This window comes from Bos grunniens, chromosome 10 (genome assembly GCF_055505025.1).
Source record: "Bos grunniens cultivar Pamir isolate PY7600 chromosome 10, Bosgru_T2T1.0, whole genome shotgun sequence".
NCBI lineage: Eukaryota > Metazoa > Chordata > Mammalia > Artiodactyla > Bovidae > Bos > Bos grunniens.
Genome location: NC_141174.1, coordinates 80479579 through 80494128, shown reverse-complemented (window position 1 = coordinate 80494128; position 14550 = coordinate 80479579). Strand labels below are relative to the sequence as shown.

General features: G+C 42.8%; 1 non-coding gene across 1 annotated transcript; it reads right to left on the bottom strand.

Moving 5' to 3' along the window:
- Nucleotides 1-3212: 3212 nt before the first annotated feature.
- On the bottom strand, nt 3213-3319 carry LOC147365116 (U6 spliceosomal RNA). Its single transcript, XR_015135610.1, has one exon. It is a non-coding gene; the product is annotated as a U6 spliceosomal RNA (small nuclear RNA).
- Between the last annotated feature and the right edge of the window lie 11231 nt (nt 3320-14550).

The following is a 14550-nucleotide window of genomic DNA, read 5'->3' as shown; positions in this document are numbered from 1 at the left end:
CATATGGAAGGGAGTTCTTCAGAATAGCATGTGAAACTAATGACAATTAATAGAGGTGGAATCAAGCACTCTCTCGAGAGGTTGATAAATATGAAAAACCTGCTGATGGCTGTGATTTCTGACCTACCCAGAACAAGGAGGCAGAGGGCTAATGGCAACAGGACAAAGTGTTTTCCCACACGTAAAACAAATTGTTTACCAGACCAAATACAAAATCCTGTACTAAATCAGGTTTCCACATTTGGCTCCTGAGGTAACAAGTTAAATATCGCTGGTTGCACTTTGGCAAATTAGATGGTATTTACTTACTTTTTTTTAAAGCATAAACTTCTTGTCAGATTGATTTTTTTTTTTGGTCAGGTTGATTTTTAAAACTACATGCAATCAAAATAATAATATAGTAAATTGTTTGTTCCATAGTTTAAAAATTTATACCAGTTGGCATTTGTAGAGAGAGAGAAACTTTTGTCATCAATGACTAGTATTAAATATTTTTTATTAATAAGTTTTATTCTTTAGTTTGGTCCAATATTGTTGACTGTGCAAGTTTCCTTTTTCAAATGCATTTTTTTTTGTGGCAATAAATATGATCAACTTTCACAATTATTCAGTGAAGGCTTGCAAAGACATATCAATTTTGTAAAAATTAAAGTTTAATAAATATACATGAAAGCTATTTTGTAAGTCATAAAAAAGTGAGAGTGAATCTGCTAAATTCTTTTGAAATGCTGCAGATTTGATAAATATTTGAGACTCTAGGCAAATTGGTTTTAGGCAAATTAACCTGATAACCTTTGATCCTTAGTCTTCATTCTATGCCACTTAGTTTCATATTGGAAATAACTCACATTTAGGGATGATTCTAATGACTTTGCCAGCCAACCTGGGAATTGCATAATAGATGCCTCTGAGCAAGTGGAAGAGATTCACACCAGAGTGCCAGAAAGGGAGGAAACGTACTTTGTTTTTGGTGGGATAAATGTTCTGAAATTACTTGTTCTACAGCTGGGATTGAGCCTCCGTGGTGGCTCAGATGGTAAAGAATCCACTTGTAATGTGGGTCGAGACCTAGGTTTGATCCCTGTTGGGAAGATCCCCTGGAGGAGGGCATGGCAACTCTCTCCAGTATTGCCTGGAGAATTCCACGGACAGAGGAACCTGGCGGGCTACACAGTCCATGGGGTCGCAAAGAGTCAGACACAACTAAGCGACTAAGCGCACAGCACAGCACAGCTGGAATTGCTTCTTCCGAACTATTGTTATTAAATAAGAATACAAAGATTCTGTGACCGGGAAAATTTCTCATCAGGGTACTCCAGGCCTGGGAAATCCAGACAAGCATGTGTAGCCTTACCTCCATCCCTTCAGTTTTTTTTTTTTTTTTCTTTTTTAATTGGAGGATAATTGCTTTACAATATTGTGTTGGTTTCTGCCATACATCAATATGAATCAGCCATAGGTATAATACATACGCCCCTTCCTTGAACCTCCCTCCCACCTCTCACCCCATCCCACCCCTCTAGGTTGTCACAGAGCACCAGGTTTGAACTCCTTCAGTTCATTTACTCTTGGGAATCTTGACCTCCATCACTGACTGGCTGATTCCTTTCCAGGTCTGTACTTATATGTCCTACCCCTGTTTGTGGGGATCCCCAAGATTCTGTCTTTGCCACAGGGGCCACTTTCTCCCTCCTTTCTGAGGAAAAACAAGTGGTAAGGTCTGATGAAGACGGGCCCAGGGAAGGCAGACCATGGCATAAGAGCAGCTCCGGCCGCCCAATGGCATCACAGGCAAGCTCCAAGCATAGCCCACATGTTAAGAGCTTCCCTTCTTCCTGTTCACGGGGAGATGGCTCATCTTTAGTAGTTCTGTTTGCTATTTCCTGTTGGTGCTGAAAGGTTCATGGGATGCCGCCAAGAACACAGCAACAGGTGGACCTTGTTTGGCCAATCCACCACCTGATTTTCATCAACAGCCACTAGGCCTGAGATGGGGAGAGGAGAAAAGGAAGAATTATGAATCCATTTTGTGTCTCTTTAGGTGAGAGTCACGGACAGGGGTCAGGCTTTCATAGCATGCTTGAGCTATGTGCTCTGGCTGGCCAACCCTATTTGCTACAGGCCCAAATGTGGTTTGTGAATAAGGCAGCTTGGGGGAGGGTCTGTCCCTGACTCCTTAGAGACTTGGCTGCTTCCCCCTTCCACCTGGAGTGCTCAAGGCCACGGAAATGGTAAGGCTCCATTTATCTCTTGATTACGCCCTCAGTCAAGGTGGACCTAATAGCTGTTACTGGGTACAGAAAGCTAGTTGGATGAGGTTTCTGAGACTGCACCTATGTGGAAGGGAACAAAAAGAGGGGAAGGAGACTTACAGGACTGAGAGAAAAGAATTGGGAAAAAGTAGTGAGCTAAAGCATTTTTATTTTGTGTTTTTTTTTAGAAGGACCCATACCCCAGAGCTGACCTAGGGGCATTCAGAAGCCTAAAGGCGAGACACTACAAGAAGGACAAGAGTATAACCAATCTCAGTTCTCTCCATCTCCTCCTCCCTTGCAGCAAGGAAGACCTAAGACTGAGCCTCTGCTGTGCCAACTGCTTGTGTAGGGCCCTTGGTATCCACACTTGGCTCTGGTTGGGAAGGAGGTCCTAAGGTTTGACCTGGGAAATCTGAGCAGACTGTTCCTGGGATACATAGATTCAGTTCAGTTCAGTTCAATCACTTAGTCATGTCCCACTCTTCATGACCCCATGGACCACAGCACGGTAGGCTCCCCTGTCCATCCCCAACTCTCAGAGCTTGCTCAAACTCATGTCCGTCGAGTCCGTGATGCCATCCAACTATCTCATCCTCTGTCATCCTCTTTCTTCCTTCAGTCTTTCCCAGCGTCAGGGTCTTTTCTAATGTGAAGTCAGCTCTTCACATCAGGTGTCCAAAAAAAGTATTGGAGCTTCAGCTTCAGCATCAGCATCAGTCCTTCCAATGAATATTCAGGATTGACTTCCTTTAGAATTGATTGATTTGATCTCCTTGCAGTCTGAGGGACTCTCAAGAGTCTTCTCCAACACCACAGTTCAAAAGCATCAATTCTTCAGTGCTCAGCCTTCTTTATGGTCCAGCTCTCACATCCATACATGACTACTGGAAAAATCACAGCTTTGACTAGACGGACTTTTGTTGGCAAGCTTTTTATTTTTTTATTTTTATTTTTTTTAAAAATATGGAACGCTTCACGAATTTGCGTGTCATCCTTGCGCAGGGGCCATGCTAATCTTCTCTGTATCGTTCCAATTTTAGTATATGTGCTGCCGAAGCGAGCACGGCAAGCTTTTTAATATGCTGTCTAGGTTGGTCATAGCTTTTCTTTCAAGGAGCAAGTATCTTTTAATTTCATGGCTGCAGTCAACATCAGCAGTGATTTTGGAACCCAAGAAAATAAAATCTCTCACTGTTTCCATTGTTTCCCCATCTATTTGCCATGAAGCGATGGGACCGGAAGTCATGATGGGACTGGATGCCATGATCTTTGTTTTTTGAATGCTGAGTTTTAAGCCAGCTTTTTCACCCTCCTCTTTCACATTCATCAAAAGACTCTTTAGTTCCTCTTTGCTTTCTGCCATAAGGGTGGTTTCAGCTGCATATCTGAGATTATTGATATTTCTCCCAGCAATCTTGATTCCAACTTGTGCTTCATCCAGCCCAGCATTTTGCATGATGTACTCTGCATAGAAGTTAAATAAGCAGGGTGACAATATACAGCACTGATGTACTCCTTTCCCAATTTGGAACCAGTGTTTTGTTCCATGTCTAATTCTAACCGTTGCTTCTTGACCTGCATACAGATTTTTCAGGAGGCAGGTAAGGTGGTCTGGTATTCCCATCTCTTTAAGAATTTTCCACAGTTTGTTGTGATCTACACAGATAAACGCTTTAGGGCAGTCAATGAAGCAGACGTTTTTTCTAGAATTCTCTTTTTCTATGACTCAACAGATGTTGGCAATTTGATCTCTGGTTCCTCTGCCTTTTCTAAATCCAGCTTGAACATCTGGAAGTTCTCCGTTCAAATACTACTGAAGCTTTGCCTGGAGGATTTTGAGCATTACTTTGCTAGTGTGTGACATGAGTGCAATTGTGCGGTACTGTGAACATTCTTTGGCATTGTCTTTGAGACTGGAATGAAAAATGACCTTTTCCAGTTCTGTGGGCATTGCTAAGTTTTCCAAATTTGCTGGCATATTGAATGCAGCACTTTCACAGCATTATCTTTATGATTTTAAATAGCTCAGCTGGAATTTTATCACCTCCACTAGCTTGCTTTGTTAGTAGTGATGCTTCCTAAGGCCCACTTTACTTCACATTCCAGGATGTCTGGCTCTAGGTGAGTGATCATACCATAGTGGTTATCTGGGTCCTTAAGATCTTTTTTGTATAGTTCTTCTGTGTATTCTTGCCACCTCTTCTTAATATCTTCTGCTTCTGTTGGGTCCATACCATTTCTGTCCTTTATTGTGCCCATCTTTGCATGAAATGTTCCCTTGATATTTCTAATTTTCTTGAGCTCTTAATCTTTCCCATTCTATTCTTTTCCTCTATTTCTTTGCATTGATCACTTAGGAAGGCTTTTTCTCTCCTTGCTATTCTTTGGAACTCTGCATTCAGATGGATATATCTTTCCTTTTCTCCTTTGCTTTTCACTTCTCTTCTTTTTTCAGCTATTTGTAAGGCCTTCTCAGAAAACCATTTTGCCTTTTTAAATTTCTTTTTGGGTTTGGTTTTGATCACTTCTTCCTGTACAATGTTACACATCTCCATCCAGAGTTCTTCAGGCACTCTATCTGTCAGATCTAATCACTTAAATCTATTGTCACTTCCACTGTATAATCGTAAGGGATTTGATTTAGGTCATACCTGAAAGGTCTAGGGGCTTCCCTGGTGGCTCATCTGGTAAAGAATCCACCTGCAATTCAGAAGACCTGGGTTCGATCCCTGGGTTCGGAAGATCCCTTGGGGAAGGGAATGGCTACCCACTCCAGTATTCTGGCCTGGAGAATTCCATGGACTGTATATCCATGGGGTCACAAAGAGTCAAACACGACTGAGCAAATTTCACTTTCACTTCACTTTTTCATCGAATGGTCTGGTGGTTTTCCCTACTTTCTTCAGTTTAAGTCTGAATTTGGTGATAAGGAGCCACGGTAAGCTCCCAGTCTTGTTTTTGATGACTGTATAGAGATTAGACCAGTCTACTTATGATGGTCAGGAAGTCATCAGAGGCAAATTCTGTCCACCATGGGTATGACTTCATCTCATCTTAGAAAGGATAGTGTTGACCCATATAAAGGGAGCCAAGGTACTACCCAAGCAGGGAGAGATGGGTTAGGAGGAGCACCTACTAAAAGGTATTGGTTAGATTTGTATCTGAGACTGTTAGAGCCCAGTGAGGTGTGAGTTCAGAGATAACCCCGTCACCTCATTTTACTGAGTGAAGACATAGAAACTCTTAAGTGATGATGGAATTTACCCAAGGTCACAAAGCTGGAAATGGGCTTTCCAACTTTTGAAGATTAATAAAGGGCTTATTTCCCCTCTTCCCTCCTCCTCATCACAGGGACTCCCAGGGCATAAGTAAATGAGACAAGCACTTCATTATGACAGATAATTAGGACAAGTTTTAGTGGGAAAGCCAGGGAACACAAGAGACAATATGAAAATTTGGGGTTCTTCCTAGTACTTTTTTGTTAATTAGAATTAGCAATCACCAAAGTACCTTTAAGAGCACATTAGGAGAAGCAAAGGAAATATACTGCAGGAGAGTCCCTGTCCTTGAGGAGGTCACAGTCTAGCCAGGGAGATAAATATACACATAAAAGGCGGTGAGAAGATTACAAACAACATGTCAACAAGTGCAAAGACATTGAGTGTTACAAATAAGAGACCTAATGCACAGGGTACTGATGACAGTGGTGAGACTGGTCTGGCTTAAAGTGTCGATCAGAAGGTAGCAACCCATAGGCATTGAGTTTGGCCCACTGGGAGTTATTTTTTATAGTATTAATTTGAATCCTAGTTGAAGAGGGAAAAAATGCTAATAAATGTAGAAAAATGACAGAACTGGAAAAACAGCATTTTGTGAACTCTAGAAAAATTTTTGGTCCTAGCAAAGATTATTGAAGTGAAGTGAAGGTCGCTCAGTTGTGTCCAACTCTTTGCGACCCCATGGACTATACAGTCCATGGAATTCTCCAGGCCAGAATACAGGAGTGGGTAGCCATTCCCTTCCCCAAGGGATCTTCCCAACCCAGGGATCGAACCCAGGTCTCCCACATTGCAGGTGGATTCTTTACCAGCTGAGCCACAGGGGAAGCCAGCAATAATTATTATTTAGTGTTTAAAACTATAGGTGAAAAGACTGGAGACAACTGTACATTCATACAGCGCCAAGTAACACTATCAGTTTATAGTTCTTGAAGCCAAAAATGTAAGTGTATGTTGGAGGGATCAGACTGTCATCACTCATTTCCTAGAAACCGTCCTGGTATCGCTAACCCATAGACTAGTTCTGGTGTGAGGCAAATACATAGCCCAACCTAGCATATATTCTCCCCACCCCAAAAGAAGTATTAGATATAACCTGCAGTTTACAGGAAATAGAGGGAGCAAACTAATGGACACTAGGAGGTGAGGCAGTCTGCAGGGGAACTTGCCTGCTCTCTTCAGCAAGTCAGTAGATATATAATTTTAAGCCTAAACTGCTAGATTGAAGAGACTTAAGGTTCACAATGGGTTTCCCAGGTGGCTCAGCGGTAAAGAATCTGCCTGCAGTGCAGGAGATGCAGGAGACTCGGGCTGGATCCCTGGGTCATGAAGATCCCCTGGAGGAGGGCATGGCGACTCACTCCAGTATTCTTGCCTGGAGAATCCCATGGGCAGAAGAGCCTGACGGGCTATAGTCTATAGGGCTGCAGAGTCAGACACGACTGAAGCAACTGAGCACACGCACAAGGCACACAATAGCAAGAAAACACATAGTCCTGGATTCCCTACTGGTTTAAACAAATTGCTACAAAAGGAATTTGTGGTCAACTGGAAATGTTTTAATATGGAGAGGGTATTAGATGAGGTGAAAATGTACTGAGACGGAAAGGTCAAAATCATTAATAAAATACCAGTTCCAAAACCACATGTGCAGGGTAATCACATTTTGCTTTTAAAATGTCTACATATCTAAGAATAAAAAAGACCTGAGAGGATATGCAGTAAGGTGTTAACGGTGGTGCTCTCTGAGAGGTGGAAAAATGTTTTGCTGCTGTTGGCCTACATTTTTCTATTTTTATACAATGCATGTGTCCTGGCCCTGTAATAACAATAAGCTGTTATGAATAAGATAACTGGTTGCCAGCATTCACAGTTCAAGAGATTTCACATAAAAATCTGGATATTATATACAAAGAGCAGGGTTTCTAAGGTTTTTTGCATACTGAGAAGATCTGTCAACTCGGGGCTTCCATTCCCACAAGGCAACAACTGGCTGGAACTGAATGAGGCTGCTCCTTTATCTGATGTATTCTTCCTTTGGTTTGTTACAGTCCCCAGCCCTCTTTGGACTGTGCACACTTTAATTACCTGCCTGGCTCCCACGGACTTTTGAGTCAGTAACCCTTGATTTGGAAGATCAAGGGCTCCCCGTCCATAGTTCAGTTCAGTCACTCAGTCGTGTCCGACGCTTTGCGACCCCATGAATCGCAGCACGCTAGGCCTCCCTGTCCATCACTGACTCCCGGAGTTCACTCAGACTCATGTCCATCTAGTCAGTGATGCCATCTAGCCATCTCATCCTCTGTCATCCGCTTCTCCTCCTGCCCCTAATCCCTCCCAGCATCAGAGTCTTTTCCAATGAGTCAACTCCTCACATGAGGTGGCCAAAGTACTGGAGTTTCAGCTTTAGCATCATTCCTTCCAAAGAACACCCAGGACTGATCTCCTTTAAAATGGACTGGTTGGATCTTCTTGCAGTCCAAGGGACTCTCAAGAGTCTTCTCCAACACCACAGTTCAAAACCATCAATTCTTCGGCGCTCAGCTTTCTTCACAGTCCAACTCTCACATCCATACTAGAGCCTCCCATTATTAATCATTTGAAAATACCAATAAATTAGTTTTGAAAAGCTGCCCAAGAAAAGCATGCTTTCCAGAAATATCTGTGCCTGGGTTTTTATAAGGCAACCCAGTCATGAGAAACCCAGATGTAACTCTTAATCTACTTAGCTACCGTGGTTAAACACTATAAATTAGTTTGGCAAAATTTCTCTTTGGTAATGGAATATAGAAAGTATACCACATTGCTAACTTCCTCAAGGTTTTGCTTTTTTTTTTCCCCCATAACACCTTAATCATAGGAGGCATTTCAAAATTTACAGTGTGTGTTCTTCCCAAGCATGAACCTCCAAATGCCCTTTGTAGGTCTGTTTCTCCCACTGCTTCTGACACAATTTTTAAAGGAGAAAATCTCTTTCATATGCAGCTCAGTATGAGACAGTGTCATCATCAGTTTAAAACCCAGGGAAATACTTTATCAGCCTGGCACGTGTTTGCGCATTACAGCAGCACACTCGGTCGGTTATAACAAGAACTGAACACGTTGTGCTTCATGTCTAGCTTTTCCAAATGATAGGAGTCTTTTTCTGAATCAATTTCTTTTAACTGTCTCATATTCCTTTGGTAAAAATGGTTTCAATCTGTCCCATTTTTTGAGCCAAATTTCTCAGCTTTTCTTTGAGATCCAAAATTTCCTATTGGGCCTTGTTTACATGCTGGTTTGCAATAGTGTCTCAGAGTAAAACCAGGCTCATTCCAGTCTGCATAACAAAAGTTTCCATGAACAGTCAGGCAACCCTTGAAGCCACAAGGGCTGGGTTTCAAACCCCCTTAGAAGGGTTAAGCATTTGCAAAAATGGCACATTATGAACATTTGTTCTTAAATTTTCATTTGATGTCATAGGTTGATTACATATTTTCTTTATTCACTTGTTTTCTTCCTAAATCATGTACTTACAATGGGCATGAAATTTTCTAGCTTAATCATCAATAGTTGCGGCTCTGAATACCTTCATTTTCCAGTGAACACCCTTGAAAATAATTCTGAAATCTCTTGACTGTCTGTAAAATTTTTTTTCCTGAAACTAGCTTCTGAGTCCATAATACCATAATACTCTTGCTACTCGTCTTCAGATACTTTCAAAGTGCTATGAAAAGCTCAACATTCAGACAACGAAGATCATGGCATCTGGTCCCATCACTTTCTATGGGAAATAGATGGGGAAACAGTGGAAACCGTGTCAGACTTTATTTTTTTGGGCTCCAAAATCACTGCAGATGGTGATTGCAGCCATGAAATTAAAAGACGCTTACTCCTTGAAAAGAAAGTTATGACCAACCTAGATAGCATATTAAAAAGCAGAGATATTACTTTGCCAACAAAGGTTCGTCTAGTCAAGGCTATGGTTTTTCCTGTGGTCATGTATGGATGTGAGAGTTGGACTGTGAAGAAAGCTGAGCGCTGAAGAATTGATGGTTTTGAACTGTGGTGTTGGAGAAGACTCTTGAGAGTCCCTTGGACTGCAAGGAGATCCAACCAGTCCATTCTAAGGGAGATTAGGCCTGGGTGTTCTTTGGAAGGACTGATGTTAAAGCTGAAACTCCAGTACTTTGGCCACCTCATGTGAAGAGTTGACTCATTGGAAAAGACCCTTATGCTCGGAGGGATTGGAGGCAGGAGGAGAAGGGGACGACAGAGGATGAGATGGCTGGATGGCATCACTGACTCGATGGACATGAGTTTGAGTGAACTCCAGGAGTTGGTGATGGACAGGGAGGCCTGGCGTGCTGCAATTCATGGGGTTGCAGAGTCGGACATGACTGAGTGACTAAACTGAACTGAACTGATGAGGCATGTGGAATGGTTCCCTGAACAGGATCGAATTCAGACCTCTGCACTGAAAGCACCAAGTCCTAACCACTAGGCAATCAGGAACTCCCTAAAATGGTACAGCTTTTAAAACATTCTTTTCTAAACAATTGCTCAGTTAAGCATGGTTCCATAATTCAATGGCTATTTTTAATGTCCTAGCTGTGAAACTGGTTATTTAAGCCCAAATTTTCAGTGGGAGAAAATATTCTTCTTAAACCTTTCCATTAGTTAGATGAGTAGGATACTAACTGCTCACCCGAAATCTCTATCTTTGGAGCATGGTTTTGTTTCCTGGCTATAGTATGGGAGGCAGAGTCCCTGCAATATTCTCAGCAAATCTCTACTCTTCTCTGTAATTCTAAACAATGCAGCAAAGGGATGGCCCAAGTCTGAAAGGTTAAATAGACTTTTTCTCAGACTCCCACTTACATTTATTATCAAGTTAAAACATATTTTTTGAAAACTTGATCAAGAGCAGTGTCTTCAAGAAGGTAGAGCTACACTGGGAGCAGGAGTGATGCCTAATTTATCTTTCTCCACCACCCCCCTGACACCTTCCCCCTTCCCCCAGAGTCTAGCTCAAGAATACTTGAGTATGTTCTTGGCTTTATCATTAAAAAACATTTAAGAAGTGAGTGGTTGTTATTTTGCATATGGTATAGCAGAAGGTGAGATGAACACCATCATGAAGAGACAGGCCTACAGAGACCAAGCATTCCATGGAACAAACAAAACTATATAAGGTATTAGGCACTGTTGAGGTGGTCAAAATTCATCCCTTCAACAAATAACGTGGGAATTCCCTAGTGGTCCGGTGGTTAGGATTCTGCTTATCCACCCCAGGGGGACATGAGTTCCATCCCTAGTGGGGGAACTAAGATCCTGCAAGCCAAGCAGCCCCATCAGAAAAAAAAGTGCCTCTGTGTGATGCTAAGTACCTTGGGGTCATGGAGGAAGCACCTCCTTAAATACAAACTCAAACAAATTAAGGCTTTAGAGGATCTATAGTACTTCTCAACAATAGTAAGACAGGAACTGAAAAAAAATGAATCACTGAGAAGAGCAACAACATGCATGAAACTCAAAATTAACTATGCTGAGTGAAAGAAGCCAGAGAAAAGAGTACATCTTTATTTGTTTCCATTTATGTAAAATTCTAGAAAGTGCAAACTGATCTATAGTGACAGAAAGGAGATGGGTGGTTGGGAGGGGCCAGAGAGAGGTATTATAAAAGGGCATGTGTAATCACTTAGGGAATGATGCTTTTGTTCACTGTGTTGATTATGGTTGATGGTTTCACAGATATATAGTTATGTCAAAATTTAATGAGTGGTATACTTTAAATATTGTATGCCAAAATACCTCAATAAAGCTTTCTTTTTTTTTTAAGTCCATAATAAAGCGATAGGAAGGGAGCGAAAGAGAATGAATTCTAGGGCCTCTCTTGCAATTCTTTTTTCAAGGACACCAGATGATGTTGTTTAAGATTCTTTTTCAGTATCCTGCTGCAGGGGTTTTTGGTTTGTTTGCCTCAATACATGCACACAGCATGTGGTATCTTAGTTTTCCCACCAGGGATCAAACCCGTGCCCCTTGCAGTGGAAGCGTGGATCCTTAACCATTGGACGGCCAGGGAAGTCCTTCTGCAACAGTTTTAACTGCAAGGATGGTCTATAGGCTTCAACTTTCTTGTCTTACTATAAAGTTTTTGGCTTCACCTGGTCTGGTCTCTTGGGCCCAGAATGCAGCTTGGACTCCCTGTCTCTGCCTCCACTTGCTGTGATGTTTCCTTCATTCTAAATGATCTAAGTTTCCTCTCTGTTCAGGCCTGGCTGAGAAGATTCATTTCATAGTCTTCCCTATCCATTCCTGCAGAAAGAATTCTGTACCTCCCTCAGGTTTCTCTGGTATTTATAATTTAAACTGCTCTTTTGACACCTTTTTGTTGCCATGTATTATTTGTTTTTCATGTGTATGTTTTATTTTCTGAACTAGATTAGGAAATTCAGGGAAGGGACTGAGTTCTATTTTTCTTTGTGTCTCTCCCAAAGCACTTACTAAGCGCTTAATAAGTGTCAATTTAAAACACCTCACTTTGATAGTGTTTCCAAAGCACTTTCTCAGCCATTATCTCATTTGATCATTACATCAACGCTGTGAGATGGATGAGCTAGAAATATGTTAGTTCCTCCTTCTGACAGATAAGGAACCTGAAACCCAAGGTCACACAGTTTGTTAGAGACAGAGATGGAACAGATAATTGCATATGAAGATTTGATCCAGTTCACGACTTCCCATGGCACTCCCCTCCCGCCTCCTACCTCAAGACAGGCCTCTGTATCCTTCACCCCCTCACTCCTCCAGTACTTTAGAGCTACTTAGCCAAAGCTTTGTAGTACCATTTTAGAAATTTTGGCAAATATAGGATACATGAAATTTCACTAGATTTCTGATCAATTCTGAGTCACCAAAGCAGCCTTGCTATTTTGTTCCAACTGCCATTTGTTAGGGACATTATGCCTGGTATTTAATGATGCTGCACTACAGAACTGAGGAAGCAGAAATGATTTTTAAAAGCCTCAGAAAATGACAGCACTTTAACATTAAGCACGAAAGGTGGCAGTTGACAAGATGACCAGGGACATAAAATTTTTGCACTGGATCACACTATTTCTCTATGTTTTGCTGCTAGCAGAATTCTCTAGTTGGTATTAAAAGAAAAGGTTAAATTCTCTGCCACCCAGCACACCAAGCCCTGAGAGTTCTTTCCCACCTCCCCACCTGCTTCTCTGATGCAAGAAATTTCATAATGTTGGTGCAATTTACTTAGCAATAAATATTTTTTAAATAATTCACCTAATAACCAGTCCATCCTAAAGGAGACCAGTCCTGGGTGTTCATTGGAAGGACTGATGCTAAAGCTGAAACTCCAATACTTCGGCCACCTCGTGCAAAGAGTTGACTCATTGTTAGAGATGATGGGAGGGATTGGGGACAGGAGGAGAAGGGGATGACAGAGGATGAGATGGCTGGATGGCATCACCGACTTGATGCATATGAGTTTGGGTGAACTCCGGGAGTTGGTGATGGACAGGGAGGCCTGGCATGCTTCGATTCATGGGGTCGCAAAGAATCAGACACGACTGAGCGACTGAACTGAACTGAACTGAACCTAATGACTAGATTCCAGTTGACTTTGAAAAAAGGGTGGGGGGGGTGGTTAAAACAGAGAGATGTGGGGGGAACCTTAGCCAGCCTGAGGTCAAACCCAGAGAGGATGTCAGGGGAATCATCCTCCTCTTCCCATCATTTCTCTCCCTACCACCTCCTGCTGGGATTCCCCCATTGACTGAAACCAGTCAGAGAATACTGATACTGAGTAGTTCTTACCTTCTACATAGGGTGTTGAAGAGTTGAAAGTGGATCTAGGGGGCAAATGGAAGACATCCAGCTCTCTGGGCTAAGGGTGGGCAGGTGACCCAAAAATGAGACAATGAGACATATGGAAAAGTCATGGATGCTTCTGGAAAAGATTTTCTTCTCAGACTGTTACAGGAAGAAGGCTCTTCTCCTTCCTTCCTGCTCAGGATACTGTTGAGAGAATGTGATGTACTTCTTGGACTTCTGAAGCCACCTTTTGACTATGAGGGGATTGCAAAGAGAACTGCAAACAATCTTGAGATCAGGGAGCTACTAAAAAGTCTTAAAAAGTGAAAGTGTTAGTCACTCAGTTGTGATGGACTCTTTGTGACCCCGTGGACTGACTGTAGCCTGCCAGGCTCCTCTGTTAAGGGGGTTTCCTAGGCAAGTAGAAGCCATTCCCTTCTCCAGGGATCAAACCCAGGTCTTCTGCATTGCAGGTGGATTCTCTACCAACTGAGCCACCAGGGAAGCCTAAGACGTCTTAGGACCGCGCCCCCCCCCCCCCAACTCCAGATTTCTGGTTAAGCAAACAATAAATGTCCGTGTAGTTTAAAAAAAGAAGACAGAGGTTTTGATGAAGGATGAGAAGAGAGCAGAGGAGGAACCTGGGGTAGCAAAACTGGAGAAGCCCACTCAAGAGACAGGGCTGGCAGCGCCTGAGCAAGGAGACTTGCAGATGGGCGGCATGTCTGGGACAGTTCAGGGGTCCCCGAGGCTTACACTGCAATCAGCGACCTTGAATAAGCCAGTTAGCCTCTTTGCGCCTCAGTTTTCCCCTCTGTAAAATGGGTATGATAGTGACTTCCTCGTAGGTCACAAGAACTAAACGGGGCAGGGCAAGGCAAGTAAAACATTTAGCGTAGTCTGATTCATTGTGGGCCTTCAGTAAAAGCTGGCAATTATTACCATCTTCTCAACATTTTCCCTCAACGTGGGGGAGGTGCCTTGGAGAAGGGGCAAAGAAGTCTGCCTACGATGACTCCCTTTCCCAGTCCCGACTCCAAACACCTAGTCCTCTGGCCGTTGGAGGACGAAGGGCGCGCGCCCAGCTGGAGGCGGAGCCTGCCGTTCCCGCCTTGAGCGTGGCGCCGCCCCTCCCTCCCACGCGGCCTCTTGGGCGTTTGGGCCTTTTCCCCTCCCCCGACCTCCCGCGCTGGCTGCCC